Source organism: Ovis canadensis, chromosome 5, assembly GCF_042477335.2.
Source record: "Ovis canadensis isolate MfBH-ARS-UI-01 breed Bighorn chromosome 5, ARS-UI_OviCan_v2, whole genome shotgun sequence".
In the NCBI taxonomy this organism is placed as follows: Eukaryota; Metazoa; Chordata; class Mammalia; order Artiodactyla; family Bovidae; genus Ovis; species Ovis canadensis.
Genome location: NC_091249.1, coordinates 52,705,246 through 52,718,495, shown reverse-complemented (window position 1 = coordinate 52,718,495; position 13,250 = coordinate 52,705,246). Strand labels below are relative to the sequence as shown.

The 13,250-nt window shown below is 44.2% G+C and overlaps 2 protein-coding genes and 1 long non-coding RNA gene across 5 annotated transcripts in view; 2 read left to right on the top strand and 1 right to left on the bottom strand.

The window, feature by feature from the left end:
* Positions 1-1,576: 1,576 nt before the first annotated feature.
* Positions 1,577-9,776, bottom strand: LOC138441229 (uncharacterized). The gene is made up of 3 exons (XR_011257282.1): positions 9,105-9,776; positions 7,554-7,647; positions 1,577-3,730 (listed from the first exon to the last, which is right to left on the bottom strand). It is a non-coding gene; the product is annotated as an uncharacterized lncRNA (long non-coding RNA).
* The window catches only part of MGAT1 (alpha-1,3-mannosyl-glycoprotein 2-beta-N-acetylglucosaminyltransferase), a 20,006-nt gene continuing 16,514 nt past the window's right edge, over positions 9,759-13,250 (top strand). Inside the window, exons 1-2 of one of the 3 annotated variants that reach the window (XM_069591846.1) lie at positions 9,759-9,951; positions 10,852-11,272. The gene's annotated coding sequence lies outside the window, so the exon portion shown is untranslated. The remainder of the gene's footprint in view (positions 9,952-10,851; positions 11,273-13,250) is intronic. The other 2 variants (XM_069591847.1, XM_069591850.1) reach the window with 2 other exon arrangements.
* Positions 11,189-13,250, top strand: part of LOC138441214 (olfactory receptor 2Y1-like) — a 63,847-nt gene continuing 61,785 nt past the window's right edge. The window contains exon 1 of the mRNA XM_069591866.1: positions 11,189-11,272. The gene's annotated coding sequence lies outside the window, so the exon portion shown is untranslated. The remainder of the gene's footprint in view (positions 11,273-13,250) is intronic.

Below are 13,250 nucleotides of genomic sequence, written 5' to 3'. Positions count from 1 at the left end.
TGGATGAAATCTTAAAAACTATGCTAAGCAGCAGACACATGTCTGATGATATTCATATGAAATGTTCAGAACAGGCTGATAGGGATGTACAGTAAATCAATGGTTCATAGGGGTGAGGGAGGCAGGAAAGGAGAGTGACTGCTAATGGACATGCAGTTTCTTACAAGGGTAATGAAAGTGTTTTGGATAAGTGGTGATGGTTGTGTAACTGTATCAAGTATACTGAAAAACCACTAAATCACACATTTTGGAAGGATTAAAAAAAACAAGTATATATTGTTAGAATTTTATTTTAAATTTAAGGAAAATTGGGGGAACTTAACTGTATTAACCTGATATTTGCCTAGGAACATTAGAAACATCAAAAATAAAATAAGTATAACTGAAAAAACTAGGGCCTTCCCAGGTAGCTCAGTGGTAAAGAATCGCTTGCCAATGCAGGAGATGCTGGTTCAAACCCTGGGTCAGGAAGATTCCCTACAGGAAGAAATGGTAACCCACTCCAGTATTCTCGCCTGGAAAATTCCTTGGACAGAGGAGCCTGGTGGGCTACAGTTCACATGATTGCAAAGAGCTGGACACAACTGAGCAAGCATGCATGCATGCACAAAAAACTATTCAAAAAACATGACAAATGGCAAAGAAACAAAGACCAAAAAATGAGGGAAGTGGAAGGTATTCGAATGAGTCACAACATATACAAAACTGGTATTCCTAAGATGGGAATAGAACAAATGAAACAAACAAAAAGTACTAGACTGAAACTTCAGAATTAATCCTAAGAATAGTAACCAACATTTACTGAGCACTTTCTATATATATTGCACATAGTTTGAGCATCAACTCATGTCAGAAGGTCAAAAGGTTGAGAAAGGCCCACAAATCTTGAGCAAGTGTCCTCCAAGACTTTTGTCCTTTAAACACAAAAGCTGAAACTATTTTCATCTGTGCTCGAGGTTTGCTATCTGACAGAAACCTTCTCCTAGTTCAGTAAATTCCAGGAAGGAACTGGCTGGCCAAGCTTGAGTCCTTTTTTACCCAGTTCCTATGGTTAGGGTATAAGCTGTAATGACTGGCCCAGGTTGGGAAGAGACAGAGAGCAGCACAGCATGAAGTAATTGGGAGATGAACCTTGAGGAACGTGTTGATTGATTAGAGGTGGAAACTCTTGTGAAGGACTTTGAATTCTGGCAGAAGTATTTCATGGGATGATGGAGCTGCTCACTGAGAAGGGGAATGCTGGGAGAGGAGCTGGGAGGAATACTGTGAGTCAGTTTTGGACACTTGCATTAGAGTTGTCTGTGAGGGGACCCAGTTGAGATATCCAAGCATGTAGCTGGATATATGGGCCTGGACGATGGAGGAGAAGGGGCCTGGGGGCTTATTTGTGGAGTTGATAATGGAAGCCAAGTGACTCATACTGGGGTTGAAAGCAGCTTCTGGCAGGAAAGAACTCTCCTGAGAGGTTCCTTTTGTCTTGACATTGATAGCTTATGGTGAACAATATGGGATTTGTGATCTCTGAAGGAGATGATTTAGCTTTGGGACCACGGACCAGGCTTGATCACTTAAGAGCTTTTGTGTAGCTGAGTTTTATTAAAGTGAAAAAGGGACAGAAAAAGCTTCTGACATAGACATCAGAAGTGGGAATGGAGAGAGCCTCCCGTTGCTAGTCTTAACAAGGGAGCCATATACTTTTTCAATTGGTTATTACAGTAAATCAAAAGAATATCTCAAGGTTGTAAAGGTCTTACCAGACCCACTCCCATAATGTACATCTTAAGATAACAGGATTCAGTTCGGTTCAGTTCAGTCGTTCAGTTGTGTCCAACTCTTTGTGATCCCACGGACTGCAGCATGCCAGGTTTTCCTGTCCATCACCAACTCCCAAAGCTTGCTCAAACCCATGTCCATCGAGTCGGTGATGTCATCCAATGATCTCATCCTCTCATCCCCTTCTACTCCTGCCTTCAATCTTTCCCAGCATCAAGGTCTTTTCCACTGAGTCAGTTCTTTGCATCAGGTGGCCAAAGTATTAGAGTTTCAGCTTCAGCATCAGTCTTTCCAGTGAATATTCAGGACTGATTTCCTTTAGGACTGACTGGTTGGATCTCCTTGCAGTCCAAGGGACTCTCAAGAGTCTTCTCTAACACCACAGTTCAAAAGCATCAATTCTTTGGCTCTCAGCTTTCTTTATATCGGGAACTGCAACAACTCTGTGCCCCCATTTCAATGATTAACTGATATTATTTCCTTTTTTCCCTTTACAAACTATCATGGCCGAGCAGAATCTTCAGAGATAGCTTTGCAGGGAAACTGAATTCACCGTCTCCTCAGATTGCCGGCACTCTGATTAAAAGCAACTTTACTTTTTCTCGAGTAACGATTTTTGGACGAGGATCCAGACCTGAGTTCGGTAACAGCATTATGTGTTGGGTACAGAATAAAAGGGAGAGGAAGAAGCTGGTTAGGAAGGTTGAGGAGTAGTCAGAGAGGGAGGAGGGCACCCAGAAGAGTGTGGTGGCAAGGGAATTAAAGGGGAATAGTGTTGGAAGAAGAGGTGCATAGTCCAGTGTCTTCCAAGTTGCTAAGAGGTAAAATAAGATAAGAGGAGAAAACGAATATGGCCATTTCCTTATGGGTCAGAGTTTTAAAATATATTCCAGAATAAAAGAACATGTCACAAATAGCAAATATACAAACTGACTTTTGTACCTATAGGGCTTTGGACTAAAATCAATACAAAGAATACTTGATAAGATGAGGAGTCCATTAAATTATAAAAGGGGATCTAGTTTCTAAAATGAATCCCAAATAATTATCATCTGAAAAATATATTTTGGAAAAAATTTACTTGTGAAAATATTCAAGAAAACATTGAAAAACAAGGTAATGTGGAAGACTTAAGATGGTGTTGGCACAATGTGAAAAAAAGGATCCTTCTGCCTGCTGGAGTGAAAGCAGTGACACCATTTGGTAGGTCTGCTGACATCATCACCAAAAGCCTTAAACATTGAGCACAACCTTTTAACAACTGTTCCAGGGGTTTTATCCTGAGGAAATAATTAGGGATGTGCACAGAGATTCATCTACAAATAACTCCACAAAAATGAAAAGCTGGAAACAAACCAAATGTACAAAATCAGGTAAAATAATTATGGTATATTTATACAATGGGAGACCACACAGTCATTAAAAATGCCATAGAAGTATATTTTCTGACATGAAAAAATGTTTGCAATACATAAAGCAATAAAAGCTAATTATAATATGAACTCAATATGCATATATATGAACAGAACAAATTATTTCTGCCTGCTGGCTTTACCTATGGTTTTTATTTTGCTTATTTGTGATTTACTATTTTAAGATGCTTACTCCTTGGAAAAATAGCTATAACAAACCTAGACAGTGTATTAAAAAGCAGAGAATCGCTTGGTCGACAAAAATCCTTATAGTCAAAACTATGGTTTTTCTAGGACTCATGCACGGATGTGAGAGTTGGACCATAAGGATGGTTGAACGCCAGAGAAGTGATGCTTTTGAACTGTGGTGTTGGAGAAGACTCTTGAGAGTCCCTTGGACTGCAAGGAGATCCAACTAGTCCCTCCTAAAGGAGATCAACAGTGACTGTTCACTGAAGGACTGATGCTGAAACTGAAGCTCCAGTACTTTGACCAGCAGATGCGAAGAGCTGACTCACTGGGGAAGACCTTGATGCTGGGAAAAACTGAGGACAAGAGAAGGCGGCAACAGAGGAGATGGCATCACTGACTCAATGGACATTAGTTTGAGCAAATTCAGGGAGATAGTGAAGGACAGAGAAGCCTGGCGTGCTGCAGTTAACAGGGTCTCCAAGAGTCTGACAGCTGTTGTTAGCAGCTGAACAACACAAAATTTTTCTGTAATGAATATATACTTTTATAATAACTTTAAAAAACTTGGTAATTATATAAAAGTGAAAGGAGAAAAGAACAAGTTCACTAGAATTAAACCATGCTGTGCTGTGTTTAGTCACTTAGTTGGGTCTGATTCTTTGCAACCCCATGGACTATAGCCTGCCAAGCTCCTCTGTCCATGGGGATTCTCCAGGCAAGAATACTGGAGTGGGTTGCCACGCCCTCCTCCAGGGGATCTTTCCAATCCAGGGATCAAACCCAGGTCTCCCACATTGCAGGCAGATTAAGCCTGAATTAACTGATCATTAATACATAAGCAAATCATGAAGTGTGAACATTTATTCTGAGTTAACTACACTTAGTTTTTCTGCTATCAGAGTGAATGAGGCCTAAAACAGAAACTGGCCTGTGTTACAGAAAACAAAGTTACATACTTGTCTTTGAACTGTGAAATCTGTACATGTTACATATTTGTATGTATGTACAGAGAAATTATTTGGAAAGATATCCACTAAATTTGAAAGTGGTTCCTTTCAGCAGGATAAGGTAACGTGGAGGTGGGAAATAATTAACTTTTCCTTTTAACAAGTCTATTGTCTGAAAAACAATAACAAGCATGCAAAAAGTTTAAGTACATTTAAAAAGAAAAAGTGGTTGTAATTTTGAAAATATTTAGATACATGATAGTATGTGTGGTATGATGACAAAAATATCATATACAAAATATGCATAGTATGCTTACCACTATGTTCATGTATCTGCAGGTAAGAAAGGCCTAAATAACAACACTCCATTGTGAAAATAATTGTTCAAGTTCATTCATTCATTCATTTCACAATGTTTGCTGAGCACCTACTAAGTGCTGAGCACATCCTTGTTCCAGGCTCTTGGGAAATAGCAAGGAACTGAACAGCCAAACATGCCTCCCCTCAGGGAACTGACATTCAAGCAGGCAGAGGCAGACAGGAAGTAGTAAAGCATAATAAATATGGAAGGAGTGGATAAGTGCTACTGAAAAAATGGAGCAGAGTAAGGGAGAGTAACTGTAGTGTTGAAGAAGACTCTTAAGAATCCCTTGGACTGCAAGGAGATCAAACCAGTCAATCCTAAAGGAAATCAATCCTGAATATTCATTTGGATGGACTGATGTTGAAGCTGAAGCTCCAATATTTTGGCCACCTGATTGAAAGAGCCAAGAAAAGACCCTGATGCTGGGAAAGATTGAAGGCAGGAGGAGAAGGGGACGACAAAGGATGCAATGGTTGGATGGCATCACTGACTCAATGGACATGAGTTTGAGCAAGCTCCGGGAGATGGTAAAGGACAAGGAAGCCTGATAGGCTGCAGTTGATGGGCTGCAAAGAGTCAGACACGATTGAGTGACTGAACAACAACAAAGGGATACTGGCAATGCTGTGGTAAGGGCCACGGTTTAAATAGGTTGGTCAGGTAAGGCCTCACTGAGAAGGCGACATTTGAGGAAATATTTGAGAGTAATGAAAATATCCAGAATACGAGCTTTATAAGCAGAGAGATCAAATTGCAACATCTGTTGGCTCATATAAAAAGCAAGAGTTCCAGAATAACATTTACTTCTGCTTTACTGACTACACCAAAGCCTTTAACTGTGTGGATCACAACAAACTGTGGAAAATTCTTCAAGAGATGGGAATACCCGACCACCTTACCTGCCTCCTGAGAAATCTGTATGCAGGTCAAGAAGCAACAGTTAGAACTGGACATGGAACAACAGACTGGTTCCAAATTGGGAAAGGAGTATGTCAAGGCTGTCTATTGTCACCCTGCTTATTTAACTTCCATGCAGAGTACATCATGCAAAATGCTGGGCTGGATGAAGCACAAGCAGGAATCAAGATTGCCGGGAGAAATATCAATAACCTCAGATATGCAGATGATACCACCCTTACGGCAGAAAGTGAAGAGGAACTGAAGAATCTCTTGATGAAAGTGAGAGGAGAGTGAAAAACCTGGCTTAAAACTCAACATTAAAAAAAACAAAGATCATGGCATCCTGTTCCATCACTTCACGGCAAATAGATGGGGAAACAATGGAAAACAGTGATAGACTTTATTTTCTTGGGCTCTAAAATCACTGCAGATGGTGAGTGCAGCCATGAAATTAAAAGACACTTCCTCCTTGGAAGAAAAGCTATGTCAAACATAGACAGCATATTAAAAAGCAGAGACATTACTTTGCCAACAATGGTCTGTCTAGTCAAAACTATGATTTTTCCAGTAGTCATGCATGGATGTAAGAATTGAACCATAAAGAAAGCTGAGCGCTGAAGAATTCATGCTTTTGAACTGTGGTGTTAGAGAAGATTCTTGCAAGTCCCTTGGACTACAGGGAGATCAAATCAGTCAATCTTAAAGGAAATCAGACCTGAACATTCATTGGAAGGGCTGATGCTGAAGCTCCAATGCTTTGGCCACCTGATTCAAAGAACTGACTCATTGGAAAAGACCCTGATGCTGGGAAAATTCAAAGGCAAGAGGAGAAGTGGCTGACAGAGGATGAAATGGTTGGATGGCATCACTGACTTGATCGACATGAGTTTGAGCAAGCTCCGGGAGTTGGTGATGAATAGGGAAGCCTGGCATGCTGCAGTCCGTGGGGTTGCAAAGAGTCGGATATGACTGAGCGACTGAACTGACTGATGAATTGATAAGCAGAGAGAACAGCTAGAGCTTTTGCACTAGAAATATTCCTCAAGGAATAGCAGTGAAGGTAGCGTGGCTGAGACAGAGTGAGCAAAGCCTGTTAGGAGTAAGCAGGCCAGTTGCTATCGAGCTCTGTAGTCTACTGAAAGGACTGGCTTTTTATTCCAATTGAACTGGGGATACACTGTGGGGTTTTAAACAGAAAAATGCCAGGATCACTCTGACTGCTGTGTGAAGACCAGGCTACTGGAGGAGGGAAGTAAGGACAGAGGGACCTGGGTTATCCAGGTGTGGGATGAAGGTGGCTGTGAGAATACTGAGCTATTGAACCTGAGACACGGTTTGAAGACAGAGCCAAGAGGATTTTCAGACAGACTGACACGGGATGTACGAGAGGAGTATGAGGATGGCTCTCAGCATTATGGCCTGAACAAACGATGTTGGCATTACCATTAATTCCAATGAGAAAGCCAGCTGAGTGGAGTAAATTTGGGGTTGTGAAAGTATCAGGAAGTTATTTGTAGAACTGTATTATGTGAGGGTGACAGCAATATAAATTTCGTCTTAAGACTGTTTCTAATATTACAACATCTTTCCAAATAAAAAAATCATTTCAAGACTCCTGACTTAGTAATTATTACATTCCCAGTACTGTAAATAGGCAACTTGGTCACTGCTAATATTCTGGAGAAATTGTGTGGGTAGAAGATATTCCAGGAAACTGGAACCTAGGTTACAATTTTCAAAAGGGTGGTGGGGTGGGGTGGGAAACAGAGGCTGTAAATCTTTCCATAATCTTGGCAAGATTCTAGAACATGTCATTAAATGGATGACATATGATTGCCTAAAATTAGCAGCAGTTCCTACTGGATTCAGTCTGATGTTAACAGCAAGTCAGATTAACGAATGTACTAAAAAAAACCCAGTCTTCTTCCTACATGTCTTCATTACTACTCATACAGAATACTTTACCTCTGACACCAAATGCATGGGCGTTTTCTCCCACCAAGCAGTCCTCTGGGATACCAGCTGGTTGTCCTACAATCTAACTCAATTCTGACACAATCTGAAATAACATCAGATAACACAGGTTACGGACCAGTATAATGAGACTGCCTCTGCTTCAGATGCCAATTACAAGTAGTAAGTCACCAAGTTACTCCTAACTTCTGTTCTACCTGGAGGTTCCTGTGACCTCGTACCCAGAGGATTCAGTAATTTGCTAGAACAACTCACAGAACTCTGGGAAACACTTACCTATGTTTATTAGTTTATTAAAGGATATAGATGAATGCCAGATGATATACAGAGGTAGAGGCCTGGGGTGGGGGATATGGGGGTGGGGGAAAGGCATGGGGGGGCAGGTCCCAAGCACAGGAGCTTCAGTCTTCCTGAGTTGAGGGTGTGGCACCCTCCCAGTGTGTGGATGTGTTCACCAACCTGGAAGCTCTCTGAACCCCATTTTGTTGGAATTTTAAAGGATGCTTCATCATCTCAGCATGATTTATCATTAGCTTCATTTTCAACCCTTCTCTCAATCTCAATACAATGGCAAGCGTAGGGGGTGGCATGAGAGTGAAGTCAAAGTCGCTCAGTAACGTCTGACTCTTTGTAACCCCATGGACTACATAGTCCATGGAATTCTCCATGCCAGAATACTGGAGTGGGTAGCCTTTCCCTTCTCCAGGGGATCAAATCCAGGTCTCCGGCATTGCAGGTGGATTCTTTACCAGCTGAGCCACAGGGAAGCCTTCCCACAAAGAAAGGCACAGGAGGGAGATGCTAAAAAATTCCAACTTTCTAATCGTGGCTTGATCTTTCCAAAGATCAGCTCCCATTCAGAAGCTGTCTAGGAGCCCAAAGTTGCTCCTTAGAACAAATGACATTCCTATCACCCAGGAAACGCCAAGGGTTTTTGTAGCCTTGTGGCAAGAACTAAGGTCAAAGGTCAAATATTATAACAAAAGAGCCTCCTAGTACTCTCATCACATGTGAAAATTCAAAGGATTTTAGCAGCTCAGTATCAAAGAAGATATTCCAGAAGACTACAGACTAAGTTCCAGTTTTCAATAAAAGGGGAAAAAAACAAAGGTTGCAAAGTCATCCACAGCCCTGGCAAAATTTTAGAACATGTCATTAAGTAGACGACATATGAACAAAAATTAGTAGTAGCTCCTTTTGCATGCAGTTTTAAGGCAAGAACAGGTCTGACCAATACATTTAGAAAAAAATCAACCAGGGCAATTTTGGAAACTGGAAGTCTAATGTTTCAAGGTGTGGAAAGGTTCAAGAGGAGACTGTTTGCATAAGATAGTGGCAACACAGGTTAGTGTCACAGACTGCAAGGTTCGCGATCAGCCCTTATCACTTTCTAGCCATCTAACCAGTGCAAGACTTCTGTGCTGCTCAGGGAACGGTAACCATGGTCCAGACTTGCGCGTACTAACACTAATACTTGACAAGGGCTCCGCGCAATACGTGTAAAACAGTTGTCCTGGGGGTAGGAGGGGGAGGAGAGCTTACTGTATGAGTAGTCTCTTTTCAGACCCAAGGAAGGTCCTGCCTCCGTTAGAGATACAGCGAGAAAAGTAAGCAATAAACAAAGCAGCTTTCTTCTAGTACTGCTACAGAGCTCTCAGCGCAGGAACGGGTGAACACAGGCCTTGGTGCTTCCAGAATTGCTTCTCAAGAGGACTCGAATCCAGAGAGTGGGCCAGCTTAACCCTTCTTCAGTACCCCAAAGAGGCAGGTTGTTGCGACAGTAAAACCGAGGGGAATGGGCGAGACTGCCCCTGGCCGACTCCGCCCTCACTTCCGGGCTCTCGCTCCGCCCCCTTCCCGCCCAAGTCCAGCCTGGCCAAGCGGTCCAAGCACCAAACTTCACCACCCGGCCGAGGTGTCATGCGCATGCGCTCTTCTTTCCGCGAGGCTCGACGTGACGCAAGCTCCGGCTTTCCGCCACACTCTGCCCCGCCCCCTCCTTGCACAGCCGTTACTCTTGTCCCCATGTCCTTTGTCACCCGCACTCTCTCCTGCCCACACCTCGTCTGCAGTTCTGTGAATAGTAACTGCAAAACAACCTCAAGTCCTGCAGAGTCACGTTCCGTGCTCCCTTGGTGGCGGTGGTGATAGGCAGGGGGAGATAAGGCGGGATGACGGGAGGTGGCACTTGCCGCGGACCCACTTCCGGAGGACGGACGGAAGTGGCTGTGGTAGATGGTGGGAGGGGGAAAGGAGTGCGAGGGGAGGGCCGGGCGCCGGGGGTCGAGGGGGTGGGGCCTGGGCCGGTAGTGGGGACCCGGCCTGGGGCCTGGAGTCCGACCAGGGGTGGGCTGCGGATACCTGCCGAGTCTGGGTGGGCGGGACCCAGGTAAAGAACTAGCGCAGATAGGGCGAGGGTCGTCTGGGCCGCAGAGGGGTGCGGGGATCAGAATCTAGAGAGGGTCGCGTTGTTACCCTCTTTCCCAGTGAACACAGAGCAAGGGGTTCCGGCGAGAAGGGTGGGAGGAGTCAAATTCTTGGCTGGGTGGGGGGGCGTTCTTGTGGACGCCACGCCCCTACAGGAAGGAAAGGCGCGTGCGTGTGTGTGTGTGTCTGTATGTGTCTCTGTGTGTGTGTGTGTGTGTGTGTGTGTAGGAATAAACTTAGAAGGGAGGGGGCGGCCGGGGTGGGCCACTGGATTGAAAAAATTGGAACATCACTGGGGCTGTTGGTGGTAGCATTCGGGCCTCTAGCATTTCAGGAAAGTGCTCTCGGGAGTCGCCCCAGGAAGGAGTTTGACGAAGATTGGGAATTACATCTTTGGCACAGTTTTGGAGGGGGGGCTGCCAGTGAAGGGAAGGGGGCAAAGAATGCTTGTAGAAGGTGCCAGCGTCTAGGTCTGGTATGGATTTAATTCAGACTGGGAGAGTTGGCCGATTAAAACACTGCACACCCTAAGAAGCTTGGGAGATGTAGGGCGATTAGTGTGTGGCACAAACAAGAAGAGAACAGGAGGAGAATGTTCTTTTCTGTATTTCTTAGAAGTCAGTCTCCACACAGCAGTGGTTTTAGGTGCTGTCTTTCCTTTACCTTGAGTCATATTTGTATACATATTGTTGAGGTGACTGTTTTGGGGTGGAATATGTGAGTGAGGTAGGTACTTTGAATAACCTTGTGGAGTGTTTAAGGAAGGGTTTTTGATGATAATCTCATTTAGGTAAGAGGTATTAGGGATTCCTTTGGGTATATAATAGATTAGAGAGTGTCATGATGTTTAAATATTCTTCAGGTTAACACAGAAATCAGCTTCCTGGGCCATGCCGGTTCTAAGGCCTGTTTCCTCTCATGAGCTTCAACAGAAGACGGACTCTCCAGCCCTCACAGTGGATGACTTTCCTTCCCTGAACAGGAGATGGAATAGTACCTGGGATCTGCCTATCACAGACTCTGGGCTTAATAAACCAGCTGAATGAAGGGATGTAATAGACCTCTGGGAGGAACACTGAAGCCTGCAAGGGGGGGAGGGACCTGGACATACTCCTTCCCCCCCAGACTCCTCCCACTCAGAGTCCACTCAGCCATGGACTTTGGACCTGGACCAGAGGAGAGAAGCTGCACTTCGGTGTTTCTAATCTGGGATTCTCAGTTTTGGAAATGGAGTACTGAATGGGGGTTTGATGATCTTCAGGGGAGCAGCTGAGAGAAGAAAGGTAAGGTTCCTGTCTCATTTCCCACTTGGTGTCTTGCTGCTCCTGTGCAGATAGTGTTGAGTGGGGCGAGTCCGGGGACACTGCCATTCAGAAAATACCCTGATGAGAACTCTTACCCTGATGGGTACACAGGAAACTTCACCTCTCCTTTCCTCTCAGGGTGCAGGCTTGTTCCCAGTAGCTCCTTACCCAGATAGAGTACCTTGAAAGGAGTTGTGAGCAATGGCAGTGGTGAGGTTAGACCAAGGAGAACATAAAAAGACTTTAGGCCTCTTTAGGGAGGTTGTATTAGATTACTTGTCAGGGCTTTTTCCCCACTTGGGTAATAGGATTCCAAGTCAGTTTGGGCTAAATACAACTCTGGAATGGATTATCCAGGCTGAGGCAGACTGCTGTGTTTTGGAGAGCTAACTAAATAGAGCTGCAGGTAGGGGCTAATAGAGCTAATAGGTGGGGGCAGGTAGCAGATGGTCTGGAATACCTCCTAAGTTGCCTCTCGTCCTTCCCCTTTAAGGAAATGTAGGCTGTGAAACCTCACTGTAAGAGCAGAGGAACAGAACATAGGTTTGGGAATCAGGATTTGTGTCCTAACTCTGCCATTCTTAGTGTACAACCACTAGATATGTCAGTTAAGCTATGCCATGTTCTCTTCACTTGCAAAATGGGGACAACTAACTTTCCAAGTCCCTCACAGGTTGTTTGCAAGGAACAAATGAAATGATAGATTTTTCAGAATCTAGATTTTTCATCCAGGGCCATGTACATGTGGCAGAGTGACATTGTTATTGCTTGATATGCTTGTATAGTTGCATGGAGAAAAACTGAATTAGGACTTCTGTTCATTTATTGAATTAGTGTTCTGGCAAAAGTCTTATTTGTGCTTAATTAAAAGTCTGTCCTGAATTTGTCTCATCCCTTTGCTACTAGCCAATACCTCCTATCATGAAGTGGTGGCAAAGGTGCATGGGTTCAAAGAGAGCTCAGATTGAGGGATTCTGCCAGATACCTTGTTGGCTCTCAGAGCTCTCCAGTCTGCTAGGCATGTGTGCCTCTTTGGGGTAGCAGACCAAAGAGAGGTGGAGAGAAGTGTAAGTCTCAAGGACCAAGTGTCTGTTAGTAGATGGAGCTCCATTTCTTGGAGTGAGGGCCTTTCCTTTCTATGCCACATCCTGGTCATCTGTCCTGCTCTTTGAAGTGACAGTGTTTTTCAGACTGCCATTGTTTAGCCTTCTATATTTTTGCAGGCTCTATTCCCATATAAAGCAGAAGCTGTTCATCTTACCTTCTTGCCTTCCGTTCCTTCCTTGAATTCCAATTTACCTATCCCAAGATGCCTGCTTTTCTGAGTGACAACAACAGCAGAAAGGAGAGGTGATGGAAATTTTGATAGACAGGATACAGCGGACTGGGCAAAGGGTAGGAAGCTTGGCTTCTAGCATCTCTTTGCCTCTCACTAGCTGTGTAACACCTAGGCCTCATATTCAGTGGGCATTTGCAAGCTGAAAAGCGTGTATTTATGACTTGGTTTCTTTCTTTCTCCCTTCCTTCTTTTCCATAGGAGTCTGTGAGGCCCCCAGTGGCCTGAGGGCTGGGCAGGCAGACCTAGGTGGCTTCCTGGTCCTAGGTATTTCTTCTCTAGTCTGATGTCTGAGATAGCTCGTTTGAGGCTGGGCTTCTACTATAGGGTGGGTCTGTCACCTTCCCTAGCTTTGCCCACCAAATTCCTGGTGCTATTCTTTGCTTAGACACTGGGATCACAGTGATCCCTCAGGGATATGTGGCCCCAGGCCCTCATCCTGCCTAGGAGGCCTGTGAGTGCTTCGAAGCACTTGAAGTACCACAGAGTCATGCTGTATTTGTACAGTGCTTACATTATGTGAAGTGTCCAGGCTGTTGTGTTGTGTCAGCTTTTCATCACCACATTGTTGTGAGGAGAACAGAGCAGGGATTATTCTCCCAGTTTGATGCGTGAGGGGAA